This window comes from Electrophorus electricus, chromosome 9 (assembly GCF_041902795.1).
Source record: "Electrophorus electricus isolate QZ-2024a chromosome 9, ASM4190279v1, whole genome shotgun sequence".
Taxonomy (NCBI): Eukaryota; Metazoa; Chordata; class Actinopteri; order Gymnotiformes; family Gymnotidae; genus Electrophorus; species Electrophorus electricus.
In genome coordinates, this window is record NC_137505.1 from 15631478 (window position 1) to 15645000 (window position 13523).

A 13523-nucleotide genomic window follows, 5' to 3' on the forward strand; every position below is an offset into this window, starting at 1 on the left:
ATGCTTTTTAAAAGCAAGTCATGAATAGTTTGCTTTGAGAGCCAAAGCTTTGATCATCACATCATTATGAATGTGTAACACACTCTGAAGAAGACAGATGAAACGGACAGAAAGCCATAGAGTTCCTGGGAATCTATATTAAGACCAAATAATCAAGAAAAAAATAGAATTTCAGTACAGATGCCATGGCAACTGTACACAGTGGGCAATGCTATTTACCGTGGAAACCGAGGACCAATGATACACTGCCCTTTAGCTATGACTAATATCAATCTGAAACCATCCAGAATGCTCAAAATGGAAGACCAGAGAACAAAAGAAGCCTGTTTATTTGAAAATCAACAGAATCCATGCAGGCACAGTAAGGCACGTACACACACACACACACACACACACACACACACACACACACACACACACACTCACACACACGAAATATAAGCATGAGTGGCGAAACCATTTCTTTTAGCGATTTGGGTAACTACTAAGGATTCCTTTGGCGTCTTTAGCCATGCATCACCTTTTGCCTGCTGTGCTGTAGAAGTGCATTTTTCTCTAAGAAGAACCCATGCTAACTTTGTGTCACAGGTTAGCCATTGCTATTGAAAACAGTAAAGCCAGAACTGTAAAGAAAACCCCAAAAATGATGCACATAAGAAAAAAAAGAAAGCGAGGGCCCAGTCACCAGAAGGCGAGGCCCCAGTCACCAGAAGGCGAGGGCCCAGTCACCAGAAAGCGAGGCCCCAGTCACCAGAAGGCGAGGCCCCAGTCACCAGAAGGCTAGGGCCCCAGTCACCAGAAAGCGAGGCCCCAGTCACCAAGGGCGAGGGCCCCAGTCACCAGAAAGCGAGGCCCCAGTCACCAAGGGCGAGGGCCCCAGTCACCAAGGGCGAGGGCCCCAGTCACCAGAAGGCGAGGGCCCCAGTCACCAAGGGCGAGGGCCCAGTCACCAGAAGGCGAGGCCCCAGTCACCAGAAAGCGAGGCCCCAGTCACCAAGGGCGAGGGCCCCAGTCACCAGAAGGCGAGGGCCCCAGTCACCAGAAGGCGAGGGCCCAGTCACCAGAAGGCGAGGGCCCCAGTCACCAGAAAGCGAGGGCCCCAGTCACCAGAAAGCGAGGGCCCCAGTCACCAGAAGGCGAGGGCCCCAGTCACCAGAAGGCGAGGGCCCAGTCACCAAGGGCGAGGGCCCCAGTCAGCAGAAAGCGAGGCCCCAGTCACCAAGGGCGAGGGCCCCAGTCACCAAGGGCGAGGGCCCCAGTCACCAGAAGGCGAGGGCCCCAGTCACCAAGGGCGAGGGCCCAGTCACCAGAAGGCGAGGCCCCAGTCACCAGAAAGCGAGGCCCCAGTCACCAGAAGGCGAGGGCCCCAGTCACCAGAAGGCGAGGGCCCAGTCACCAGAAAGCGAGGGCCCCAGTCACCAGAAGGCTAGGGCCCCAGTCACCAGAAAGCGAGGGCCCCAGTCACCAGAAAGCGAGGGCCCCAGTCACCAGAAGGCGAGGGCCCCAGTCACCAGAAGGCGAGGGCCCAGTCAGCAGAAAGCGAGGGCCCAGTCACCAGAAGGCGAGGGCCCCAGTCACCAGAAGGCGAGGGCCCCAGTCACCAGAAAGCGAGGCCCCAGTCACCAAGGGCGAGGGCCCCAGTCACCAGAAGGCGAGGCCCCAGTCACCAAGGGCGAGGGCCCCAGTCACCAAGGGCGAGGGCCCCAGTCACCAGAAAGCGAGGCCCCAGTCACCAAGGGCGAGGGCCCCAGTCACCAGAAGGCGAGGCCCCAGTCACCAAGGGCGAGGGCCCCAGTCACCAGAAGGCGAGGCCCCAGTCACCAGAAGGCGAGGGCCCAGTCACCAGAAGGCGAGGCCCCAGTCACCAAGGGCGAGGGCCCCAGTCACCAAGGGCGAGGGCCCAGTCACCAGAAGGCGAGGCCCCAGTCACCAAGGGCGAGGGCCCAGTCACCAGAAGGCGAGGCCCCAGTCACCAGAAAGCGAGGCCCCAGTCACCAAGGGCGAGGGCCCCAGTCACCAGAAGGCGAGGGCCCAGTCACCAGAAGGCGAGGGCCCCAGTCACCAGAAGGCTAGGGCCCCAGTCACCAGAAAGCGAGGGCCCCAGTCACCAGAAAGCGAGGGCCCCAGTCACCAGAAGGCGAGGGCCCCAGTCACCAGAAGGCGAGGCCCCAGTCACCAGAAAGCGAGGCCCCAGTCACCAAGGGCGAGGGCCCCAGTCACCAGAAGGCGAGGGCCCCAGTCACCAGAAGGCGAGGGCCCAGTCACCAGAAGGCGAGGGCCCCAGTCACCAGAAAGCGAGGGCCCCAGTCACCAGAAGGCTAGGGCCCCAGTCACCAGAAAGCGAGGGCCCCAGTCACCAGAAAGCGAGGGCCCCAGTCACCAGAAGGCGAGGGCCCCAGTCACCAGAAGGCGAGGCCCCAGTCACCAGAAGGCGAGGGCCCCAGTCACCAGAAGGCGAGGCCCCAGTCACCAGAAAGCGAGGCCCCAGTCATCAGAAGGTGAGGCTCCAGTCACCAGAAGGCGAGGCCCCAGTCATCAGAAGGCGAGGGCCCAGTCAGCAGAAAGCGAGGGCCCAGTCACCAGAAGGCGAGGGCCCCAGTCACCAGAAGGCGAGGGCCCCAGTCACCAGAAAGCGAGGGCCCCAGTCACCAGAAGGCGAGGGCCCCAGTCACCAGAAGGCGAGGGCCCCAGTCACCAGAAAGCGAGGGCCCCAGTCACCAGAAGGCGAGGCCCCAGTCACCAGAAGGCGAGGCCCCAGTCACCAGAAAGCGAGGCCCCAGTCATCAGAAGGTGAGGCTCCAGTCACCAGAAAGCGAGGCCCCAGTCATCAGAAGGTGAGGCTCCAGTCACCAGAAGGCGAGGGCCCAGTCAGCAGAAAGCGAGGGCCCAGTCAGCAGAAAGCGAGGCCCCAGTCACCAGAAGGCGAGGCCCCAGTCACCAAGGGCGAGGGCCCCAGTCACCAGAAGGCGAGGCCCCAGTCACCAAGGGCGAGGGCCCCAGTCACCAGAAGGCGAGGCCCCAGTCACCAAGGGCGAGGGCCCCAGTCACCAAGGGCGAGGGCCCCAGTCACCAGAAAGCGAGGCCCCAGTCACCAAGGGCGAGGGCCCCAGTCACCAGAAGGCGAGGCCCCAGTCACCAGAAGGCGAGGGCCCAGTCACCAGAAGGCGAGGCCCCAGTCACCAAGGGCGAGGGCCCCAGTCACCAGAAGGCGAGGCCCCAGTCACCAAGGGCGAGGGCCCCAGTCACCAGAAGGCGAGGCCCCAGTCACCAGAAAGCGAGGCCCCAGTCACCAAGGGCGAGGGCCCCAGTCACCAGAAAGCGAGGCCCCAGTCACCAAGGGCGAGGGCCCCAGTCACCAAGGGCGAGGGCCCCAGTCACCAGAAGGCGAGGGCCCCAGTCACCAGAAGGCGAGGCCCCAGTCACCAGAAAGCGAGGCCCCAGTCACCAAGGGCGAGGGCCCCAGTCACCAGAAAGCGAGGCCCCAGTCACCAAGGGCGAGGGCCCCAGTCACCAAGGGCGAGGGCCCCAGTCACCAGAAGGCGAGGCCCCAGTCACCAAGGGCGAGGGCCCCAGTCACCAAGGGCGAGGGCCCCAGTCACCAGAAAGCGAGGCCCCAGTCACCAAGGGCGAGGGCCCCAGTCACCAGAAGGCGAGGCCCCAGTCACCAAGGGCGAGGGCCCCAGTCACCAGAAGGCGAGGGCCCAGTCACCAGAAGGCGAGGCCCCAGTCACCAAGGGCGAGGGCCCCAGTCACCAAGGGCGAGGGCCCAGTCACCAGAAGGCGAGGCCCCAGTCACCAAGGGCGAGGGCCCCAGTCACCAGAAGGCGAGGCCCCAGTCACCAAGGGCGAGGGCCCCAGTCACCAAGGGCGAGGGCCCCAGTCACCAGAAAGCGAGGCCCCAGTCACCAAGGGCGAGGGCCCCAGTCACCAGAAGGCGAGGCCCCAGTCACCAAGGGCGAGGGCCCCAGTCACCAGAAGGCGAGGCCCCAGTCACCAGAAGGCGAGGGCCCAGTCACCAGAAGGCGAGGCCCCAGTCACCAAGGGCGAGGGCCCCAGTCACCAAGGGTGAGGGCCCAGTCACCAGAAGGCGAGGCCCCAGTCACCAAGGGCGAGGGCCCAGTCACCAGAAGGCGAGGCCCCAGTCACCAGAAAGCGAGGCCCCAGTCACCAAGGGCGAGGGCCCCAGTCACCAGAAGGCGAGGGCCCCAGTCACCAGAAGGCGAGGGCCCAGTCACCAGAAGGCGAGGGCCCCAGTCACCAGAAAGCGAGGGCCCCAGTCACCAGAAGGCTAGGGCCCCAGTCACCAGAAAGCGAGGGCCCCAGTCACCAGAAAGCGAGGGCCCCAGTCACCAGAAGGCGAGGGCCCCAGTCACCAGAAGGCGAGGGCCCAGTCACCAGAAGGCGAGGCCCCAGTCACCAGAAAGCGAGGCCCCAGTCACCAAGGGCGAGGGCCCCAGTCACCAGAAGGCGAGGGCCCAGTCACCAGAAGGCGAGGGCCCCAGTCACCAGAAAGCGAGGGCCCCAGTCACCAGAAGGCTAGGGCCCCAGTCACCAGAAAGCGAGGGCCCCAGTCACCAGAAAGCGAGGGCCCCAGTCACCAGAAGGCGAGGGCCCCAGTCACCAGAAGGCGAGGCCCCAGTCACCAGAAGGCGAGGGCCCCAGTCACCAGAAGGCGAGGCCCCAGTCACCAGAAAGCGAGGCCCCAGTCATCAGAAGGTGAGGCTCCAGTCACCAGAAGGCGAGGCCCCAGTCATCAGAAGGCGAGGGCCCAGTCAGCAGAAAGCGAGGGCCCAGTCACCAGAAGGCGAGGGCCCCAGTCACCAGAAGGCGAGGGCCCCAGTCACCAGAAAGCGAGGCCCCAGTCACCAAGGGCGAGGGCCCCAGTCACCAGAAGGCGAGGCCCCAGTCACCAAGGGCGAGGGCCCCAGTCACCAAGGGCGAGGGCCCCAGTCACCAGAAAGCGAGGCCCCAGTCACCAAGGGCGAGGGCCCCAGTCACCAGAAGGCGAGGCCCCAGTCACCAAGGGCGAGGGCCCCAGTCACCAGAAGGCGAGGCCCCAGTCACCAGAAGGCGAGGGCCCAGTCACCAGAAGGCGAGGCCCCAGTCACCAAGGGTGAGGGCCCCAGTCACCAAGGGCGAGGGCCCAGTCACCAGAAGGCGAGGCCCCAGTCACCAAGGGCGAGGGCCCAGTCACCAGAAGGCGAGGCCCCAGTCACCAGAAAGCGAGGCCCCAGTCACCAAGGGCGAGGGCCCCAGTCACCAGAAGGCGAGGGCCCCAGTCACCAGAAGGCGAGGGCCCCAGTCACCAGAAAGCGAGGGCCCCAGTCACCAGAAAGCGAGGGCCCCAGTCACCAGAAAGCGAGGGCCCCAGTCACCAGAAGGCGAGGGCCCCAGTCACCAGAAGGCGAGGCCCCAGTCACCAGAAAGCGAGGCCCCAGTCACCAAGGGCGAGGGCCCCAGTCACCAGAAGGCGAGGGCCCAGTCACCAGAAGGCGAGGGCCCAGTCACCAGAAGGCGAGGGCCCCAGTCACCAGAAAGCGAGGGCCCCAGTCACCAGAAGGCTAGGGCCCCAGTCACCAGAAAGCGAGGGCCCCAGTCACCAGAAAGCGAGGGCCCCAGTCACCAGAAGGCGAGGGCCCCAGTCACCAGAAGGCGAGGCCCCAGTCACCAGAAGGCGAGGGCCCCAGTCACCAGAAGGCGAGGCCCCAGTCACCAGAAAGCGAGGCCCCAGTCATCAGAAGGTGAGGCTCCAGTCACCAGAAGGCGAGGCCCCAGTCATCAGAAGGCGAGGGCCCAGTCAGCAGAAAGCGAGGGCCCAGTCACCAGAAGGCGAGGGCCCCAGTCACCAGAAGGCGAGGGCCCCAGTCACCAGAAAGCGAGGGCCCCAGTCACCAGAAGGCGAGGGCCCCAGTCACCAGAAAGCGAGGGCCCCAGTCACCAGAAAGCGAGGGCCCCAGTCACCAGAAGGCGAGGGCCCCAGTCACCAGAAGGCGAGGCCCCAGTCACCAGAAGGCGAGGGCCCCAGTCACCAGAAGGCGAGGCCCCAGTCACCAGAAAGCGAGGCCCCAGTCATCAGAAGGTGAGGCTCCAGTCACCAGAAAGCGAGGCCCCAGTCATCAGAAGGTGAGGCTCCAGTCACCAGAAGGCGAGGGCCCAGTCAGCAGAAAGCGAGGGCCCAGTCAGCAGAAAGCGAGGCCCCAGTCACCAGAAGGCGAGGGCCCCAGTCATTAGTTTATTCGAGCAGCCTGTTATTTCCCTTGCTGTAAAATGAAAGCATTATTTCTGAGGCAACAGAGAAGCAACACTTAGGGCCAAAACAGGACCTCACTCCACATGGCTGGGTGTATCCATCCACCCCATGTCTCTCTCTCTCTCTCTCTCTCTCTCTCTCTCTCTCTCTCTCTCTCTCTCTCTCTCTCTCTCCCTTTCTCTCTCTTTCTCTCTTTTACTCTCTCTCTGTCTCCCTCCCCTCTCCCTCTCTTACTCTCCCTCTTTCACCCAGTCTCTCTCTTTCGCACAGTTCTGCACACACATTTACATTTACAGCCACAGGAAATGTGTGGCGCTCTGAAAGTCTTCACAGCTTAAAGGAATTAGGGAGCCATTTAAAAGATGATATCACATAAGGGAATGTGCTATCACTGTCTGCCCTGGTTAATGTTTTATTAATGTATTGGAATACGGCTGCATAGATTAATGGCCTGTAACAGTATCTTACAGATATTATGGAAAGTGTGTGTGTGTGTGTGTGTGTGTGTGTGTGTGTGTGTGTGTGTGTGTGTGTGTGTGTGTGTGTGTGCAGGCTTTTTTTTTTCCTTTTTATATGCTACACATACCCACTTTTCTTTCTTTGAAAGTCAGAACCTGGCATCTTTGTTTCAGAGTAACTACAAGGCATGATGCAATATTCAGTGCAGATTACAGATTAACTGCTATATCCGCATTCAGGTTTGCTCTCTCTCTCTCTCTTTCTATCTCCCTCTCTCTTTCTCTCTCCTTTTGAGGTCAGTGTGCAGGTCCAACATTCAGTTTGAGATAAATGTTAACTCAGTTTGGCCACTCAGACAATGTCCACTTCAGAATGTCTGACCCTCAGAATGTCTGAGGGTCTCCACTCCCAAACCTCCATTAACATTAGCATTAATTTCCCACATGTGCTGCTATTGATGTTGAGGGCAGTATAAATGGCAGTATAAAATGTGTGTGTGTGTGTGTGTGTGTGTGTGTGTGTGTGTGTGTGTGTGTGTGTGTGTGTGTGTGTGTGTGTGTGTGTGTGTGTGTGTGTGTGTCTTCAGATAGCACATATGTCCTTGTTATGTCTGTATTGAAAGGTATGTGCAAGGTAATGGACGATCTAATGGTCAAATACATTGATCTCAAACATAACTCTCTAAGGCCAGTCTCAGGTCAAGAAGCTCCACAGAAACTGTCACAGTGCGAGGAGAAGAATGCTGACATTAAAGTGGCATTCGCACAATCGCGAAACATTTCAAAACGGCAGTTTTCTGGAAACACGGGGCCGACGCCACACTGCGTTAAATGCAGCCATCTCAATTATAATCAGCGCATTCTAATTAAAGCAATTATTTGGAGGGCTGTAACATTTTCGAATCAGTCGGATTAATAACAGTGCTGTTAATATTAATGAACTCAGCTGCAAAAGGCGACTGCGAGTGGAGGAAGAGAAAACGTGGCATCCTTGTTCACTTGTGTGTGACAGAGATATTTTCTAGATCTGGTTTAGTGCTGCTCCAGGCCCTTCATTAGGTTATGAACCGCCAATCACAAATCACTGTATTCAGCCAGCGTATTGCCATACACACATTGTTTTTCTTGGTGCTGGTCTCCCTTCAAACCCTAAATGATATTGACACTAGTACCAAGAAGAATCCCTTGTATATTGTTGTTATTCCTGTATACTGCAATATTACTTGTATATTGCTGCAGAGAAAAGACAGCCAGTGTCGAGGTTTTAGCCTCGAGGAATATTTTACCACAAATTACCCCCAAATTGCATTTTAGGAAGGAAATTGTCAGTGAAATCAACTTATTCACGTAAACCCAGAGTCTCCATGAGCATGACCTATAGCCGATCCATGGCTGTTAACACTGCTGTCACTTATGCTTCGTGTTGCCATGTTCCCAATGACCAATCTAACCAATCAAAATGTGCTTCACGGTGCCTGACCGTTTCTTTTCCAGAGCCTCCCGCCGAATTTACGACAGCCCTGCTGAAGGATGGAGGGTCTTCTTCCCTCTGGTCCTCTAGCCTGCTCTTTCTCTCATCTCCACTCTTCATCTTCCTCCTTTCCTCTCCGCTGGCTAGGCTGTACTTCGCTGAGCCCTTCATGAAGTGGGCCAATTAGGTCTCACAGGAACACACACACACACACACACACACACACACACACACACACACACACACACACACATACACGTGCGCATAGCACACGCATGTAGGTGAACAGCAAATAAGCAAACAGAAATATTTGTTTGGGTTCTAGGTTCTGATGCAATGCAGTGAGCCACTCTTGCATCATCGAATTCCGTTGCCCTCAGACTTCTAGCCAAGAGCGTAACGAGAATTGAGAACTCGAGATAGTAAAGGGATTAAGGTGTGGACCCTCTTCCTTCCCCATCCCCCTCAATATGTTACCTGGTTATCTTCCCAGGGACATCATCTTTTCAAACAACAGAAACAAAACAAAAAAAAATGTGCACGTTCTCACAGTCATGTGTGTGGCCTAAATGTAGCTAAGGATACAAAATAAGAATGATCTATTTGTTTACTTATTTTATGATGATAAGCAGGATTCTCAAATCTACTGGCAAAGTCTAAACACGACTAATTGTTCATGCTGTTATCAAAATTGTGGCATGAATGCCAAAACAGACATTTGACATGCACACTTCTTTACAGCTCATTGTGCATTACCTGGACCCTATGTACTGTTATCAAATCATAGTTGGAGACCTTCTTTTATAAAGAAAAAGGCAATATGTGGTGGTTTGACTTTTTGGTTTTTTTCCCACCCTCCCACATGCAGGCTTCCAGACGTATCTCAGTATGCTTCTGTAACTCCCAGGAACTCCCAGCCCTTACCATGACCTCACAATTTCCTTTGAGAACTACCTGGTATCACCATCTGAAGCTGCTTGTAGCCTGGGCTACAGAACTTTGGACAACCTGTTGTCATTCTTAATTCATGTTTCAAATCAGATTTCTCCATACGAAGGATTCCGTCCATCTCTCACAGGAAGCTGCCCAGGTGCTTGTGCAGTCTCTTGTAATCCCAAAGATAGAATACTGCAACTCACTACTTGCTGGTCACTACTTTCTAGTTCAATAGTATCTTGAACTCTAGCTCTAACCTAGGATACATTCTATGAGTAAATGACAAAGCATTTTTGTAAGTCGCTCTGGATATGTGTCTGCCAAATGCTGTAAATGTAAATTTTGCTATGCATTTTTTTGCACAGTCTGAAAAGTAAATTCCACAAAGTTTCAGAGATTTGAATACATTGATAGCAGATGGAGGAGTGTTGGTAAATTTGAGAGCAGCGTACTGATTAGAAAATGGGCTTGAGTTTAAAGATGCATACATCATTAAAAAGGGTTGTAAGTCACTAAAAGCAATCTATACTGGCCTGACCTACTTGACACCATGTTGTGATTTTTTATCACACCATGATACCGGTCATTTAATTCTTCCTCCTTTCCACCTGTCCAAGCCTAGCCTGCCCACACACATTTGCCATCCTCTCACTGTGATTCTTTCCTCCTGACCTTTCACCTCTATGAAATTACTGTTCCATCTTATTCCATCTTCCCAGGCTGTGTCATTAGACCAGGTGCCCACCTCTCTGAGAGGACCCGCCTCTGTGCGGGGGTCTTTCAGATTGGATTTGATTGTCTTACGGATTTATTTGTGTGTTTGTTAGAGGACGGCTGTAATCTGCCAGATAATGTCTGCCTCGCCATCAAAGGTTTGTCAGCTGACAATCATAGCAAAGCACAGGAAGCTCACCTCTTCACAAATGAGAGATGACTCAAATAGAGCCCAGGGAATCTGGCAGGGAATATTGATAAGGTGTGTGCGGGGGGCTGGGTGGTGGCTGTGTGTTTGTGCCCATTTAGAGTAGAGTAGTAGAGAAGAAGTGTTTGTTTTATGCATAACAAGTGTGTGTGTGTGTGTGTGTGTGTGTGTGTGTGTGTGTGTGTGTGTGTGTATGTGTGAGGAGAATTTCAAACTCTTGTGATACACTGTGTTTTTGGTACAAATATGCATAAAATTGCTATGCCAAGTGAAAGTCTGTATGTGGCATTGCTACAAAAACTTCAAAATACAAATATTTTTTAATTCATCACAGGCACAATACCCTGTCAAGAATGTCATTGTAGGTTTTGTACCGCCCCAAACAGCTATATGTAGGAATTTTGGTTGTGAAATGCTTGTACAGATCTGTTCCTTACATGTCAAATATGGAACTACTGAGCAACAGTCCAGACCTATTCCTTTGCTGCTATATAAACTATCCTTCTTTACTCGCTCACACTGGTTAATATTTGCCCACAGCCTCTCTAATAAAAAAAATATTATAGTGTTCTTTATTTCGCAAAGGCCAACAATTGATCTGAACTTGTACATACACACCTCCATGCCTCTCTCAGGGTTGTTTAATTGGTTGGTGGCGGATGGTTCAAATGGTGACAGCCATGTTGATGGGGTGGTTCCTCTTGTCCTGAAAAACAAACATCATAAAACTTCAAGATTCAAGATGCAGGTAAAGTAAACCATTTCTAGAAAAAACAAAACAAAGCAAAAACAAAAACAAAAAAAGCACCCACGAGGCGGGGAATAACAACATCTATGCCAATGCACTTGCATTGAAAATTAATCCATCAAATTACCAGAAATAGTAGCTCAGTTAATCAGCCTTTCAACAAAACATATATATATATATATATATTAGAATGATGTAGCTCATGGACTTGGGAGATAAGCCCTTCACTTTCAGCAGCAATTCACTTTCACATACTGTCACAGGCACATATGAAAGTAACCATATTAAACTCCAGTGAACGAAAGGTCACCAGCGTCCTCACATACTCCAGCAGCAAATCCCACCCCCTTTCTGTCTTGTTATGTATCAATTTCTATTCAGCAAATATTCGTCGCCGGCAGTTGACCTTATCTGGACCCTCTGAGGCATTTTGATAGAAAGCAAATTCATTTCAGAGCGGCGTGATGTAATATGTTTAACTCAATTCCACTTAAATGTCAAAGCCAATGGTAGCCAGGGTCTTTGCCTGGGAGTGTACACTTGTCTAAACTATTGCGAGTATGCAAAGCAGTGCCGATGCTAATCGTTGTCATAACAAAGCCCCCTGTGTCTGGGGAAATGATAATTTACTCATAAAAATGTGTTGCTGCTGGCCTTTTTGCTTTATGAGGCACGGCAGCCTGCAGTTAACACAGTTTCCAAATGCAGATGGCCGGGAAGTTCAAACTAGTTTCCAATGCTAACAATGTCAGCATGATGCAGTGCTGAGCTGGAATCAGAACTCACAATTTTGGGGAAGCAGCACCCTCCCTCGAGTATTTGAGCCCCAGTCCAGCTAGTTCCGTGGCGACTTCTGTGCCCAGTCCAAGTGATCTCCCAGAACACAAAATGGCTGCCATTTCGACTCATACAGTGTCAAAAAAACCTCTAACATACTGTTGTGATGTTGTCATTTCAAATTAGCATGCTGACCGCACCAAGCATCTTTGCAAATATCTCTTATCTGTAGAAAATGCCACTTCATAGCACCAGTTCAAGTTCTCTCATTTAGAGGTGTATTAGGAATAAAGAATGAACATGTTTCTTATTAAAATACTTGAGATTTTCTGTCAAAGCGGCAAGGGAAGCAAAGCTTTTTCCTACATCCTCCCACTTCTCATTCTGTTCTGCACTCGTTCACTTTCTTCCCGGTTGCTTTCTTCTGTTATATCTGCACTTTCTATCTCTTTATCTGCTCCCTGTCTCCCTCTGTTCCTCCTCCTACATCTCTCTCCTCGCTGTTATCTTTGGAGCCCACCAGGCGTGTTTTCCGGGGGAATTTTGGCCGCGATTCACTCCAAACAGACCAGGGCCTTAGCGCATGTAACCGATGCTGGACAAACAACATTCAGAGAGAGAGCGAGAAAGAGGGAGAAAACGGGGAGTGGCAGAAAGAGAGATTAGCTCCCAGATGGTGGACTTCCCTTTCATGGGTTCCCCCTTTTAACTCAGAAAGGCCCTGGTGATTCGGCAGACAAAGGGCAGAAGTGGCCCTGTGCGTGGAGCTGGCAACCTACCTTTCTTTGTGTTCTTGTTCGGGAGAGCAGCGGTCCGGTCTGCGGCCCAAGCCCAGGGCGAAGCTTCCGGATGTTCAGCGTCAGAGGTGCACGCTTGTTTGATGGGCTGCAGTCACTGTTTGTTTTGAAGATGCTTCAAAGTGTTCTTCTTAACGGAGAGCAGGACAGACAGTGTGCACTGTCAGGTCATCTGTGACCCCCGAGCAATATGAAGGATGTTATGGTGGTGGGTGACTCAGGATTGAAAGAGGGTATCCATAGCACCTTGAATTAAAGGCTGGATATCTAGTGATAGACAAGCTGGGATACTGTATTAGCTTTTGACATTGTACCTTTTCAGTAGCTTTCAATAGTTTTCAGTGCTAACCTATGTGTTTGTATAATGCACTGTTTTTGCTGTAAAACCACTAAATTTAATCCAGGTGTTGCTGTCATTTTTCTTTATTGTATGCTTCTCATGATCTGTGTTAATTCACTGACACACATAGTCTGAAGCAGCAAGCGTAGGGGGCCAAGCACTACAATACCAGTGGAATGAGAGTGGTAGCACCTTGAAGGATTAAACTTTTCTAAGAACATGACAAGAAAATCATGATCGATACAGTGCACACAGGATAAACTGAACCATCAATTGTGATTAGGTCTGGAGAAGTTAGACATTAGCGAACATTAGCGAGGCACACTGGCGGTGAAAAAATAGCAGTTCAAAGAGGTCTGCATGCAGAACGCTTCACATTTCTGTAAGGGCAGATTTGTGGGTGTTCCTGTGTTCTGCCTTGAAATGCAGTTTGGCTCCTTTGGCTGCTGGGAAAATATCTCACACACGGGTCCATGCGGTCCATAGCTGTCTCAGCATATTTATTGCGGTTCAAAGAAGTAAAACAAGAGGTTATTCAACAAAATCTTAGACTCGTCCTTTAAATTATAGTCTGGCTCATGAATTTGGCCTGCTGTCATTTATCCCAACCCAGTGAGTCACAGGCTGCTAACTGATCAGCTCCGGGCTAACAGCCATGTGAATAGTATTTATATTAATTCCTTCATCCTGGCTTCATCCCAAATAATTGAATTTTGTAGGCATTTCTCATTTTTCCCCTAGTGCCTTGTCCCCATGATGGACTACACTGAGCAGCTTTAACACTTGATCTGCTCAACATTTGTTTTACATCTCCTTGGAATAAA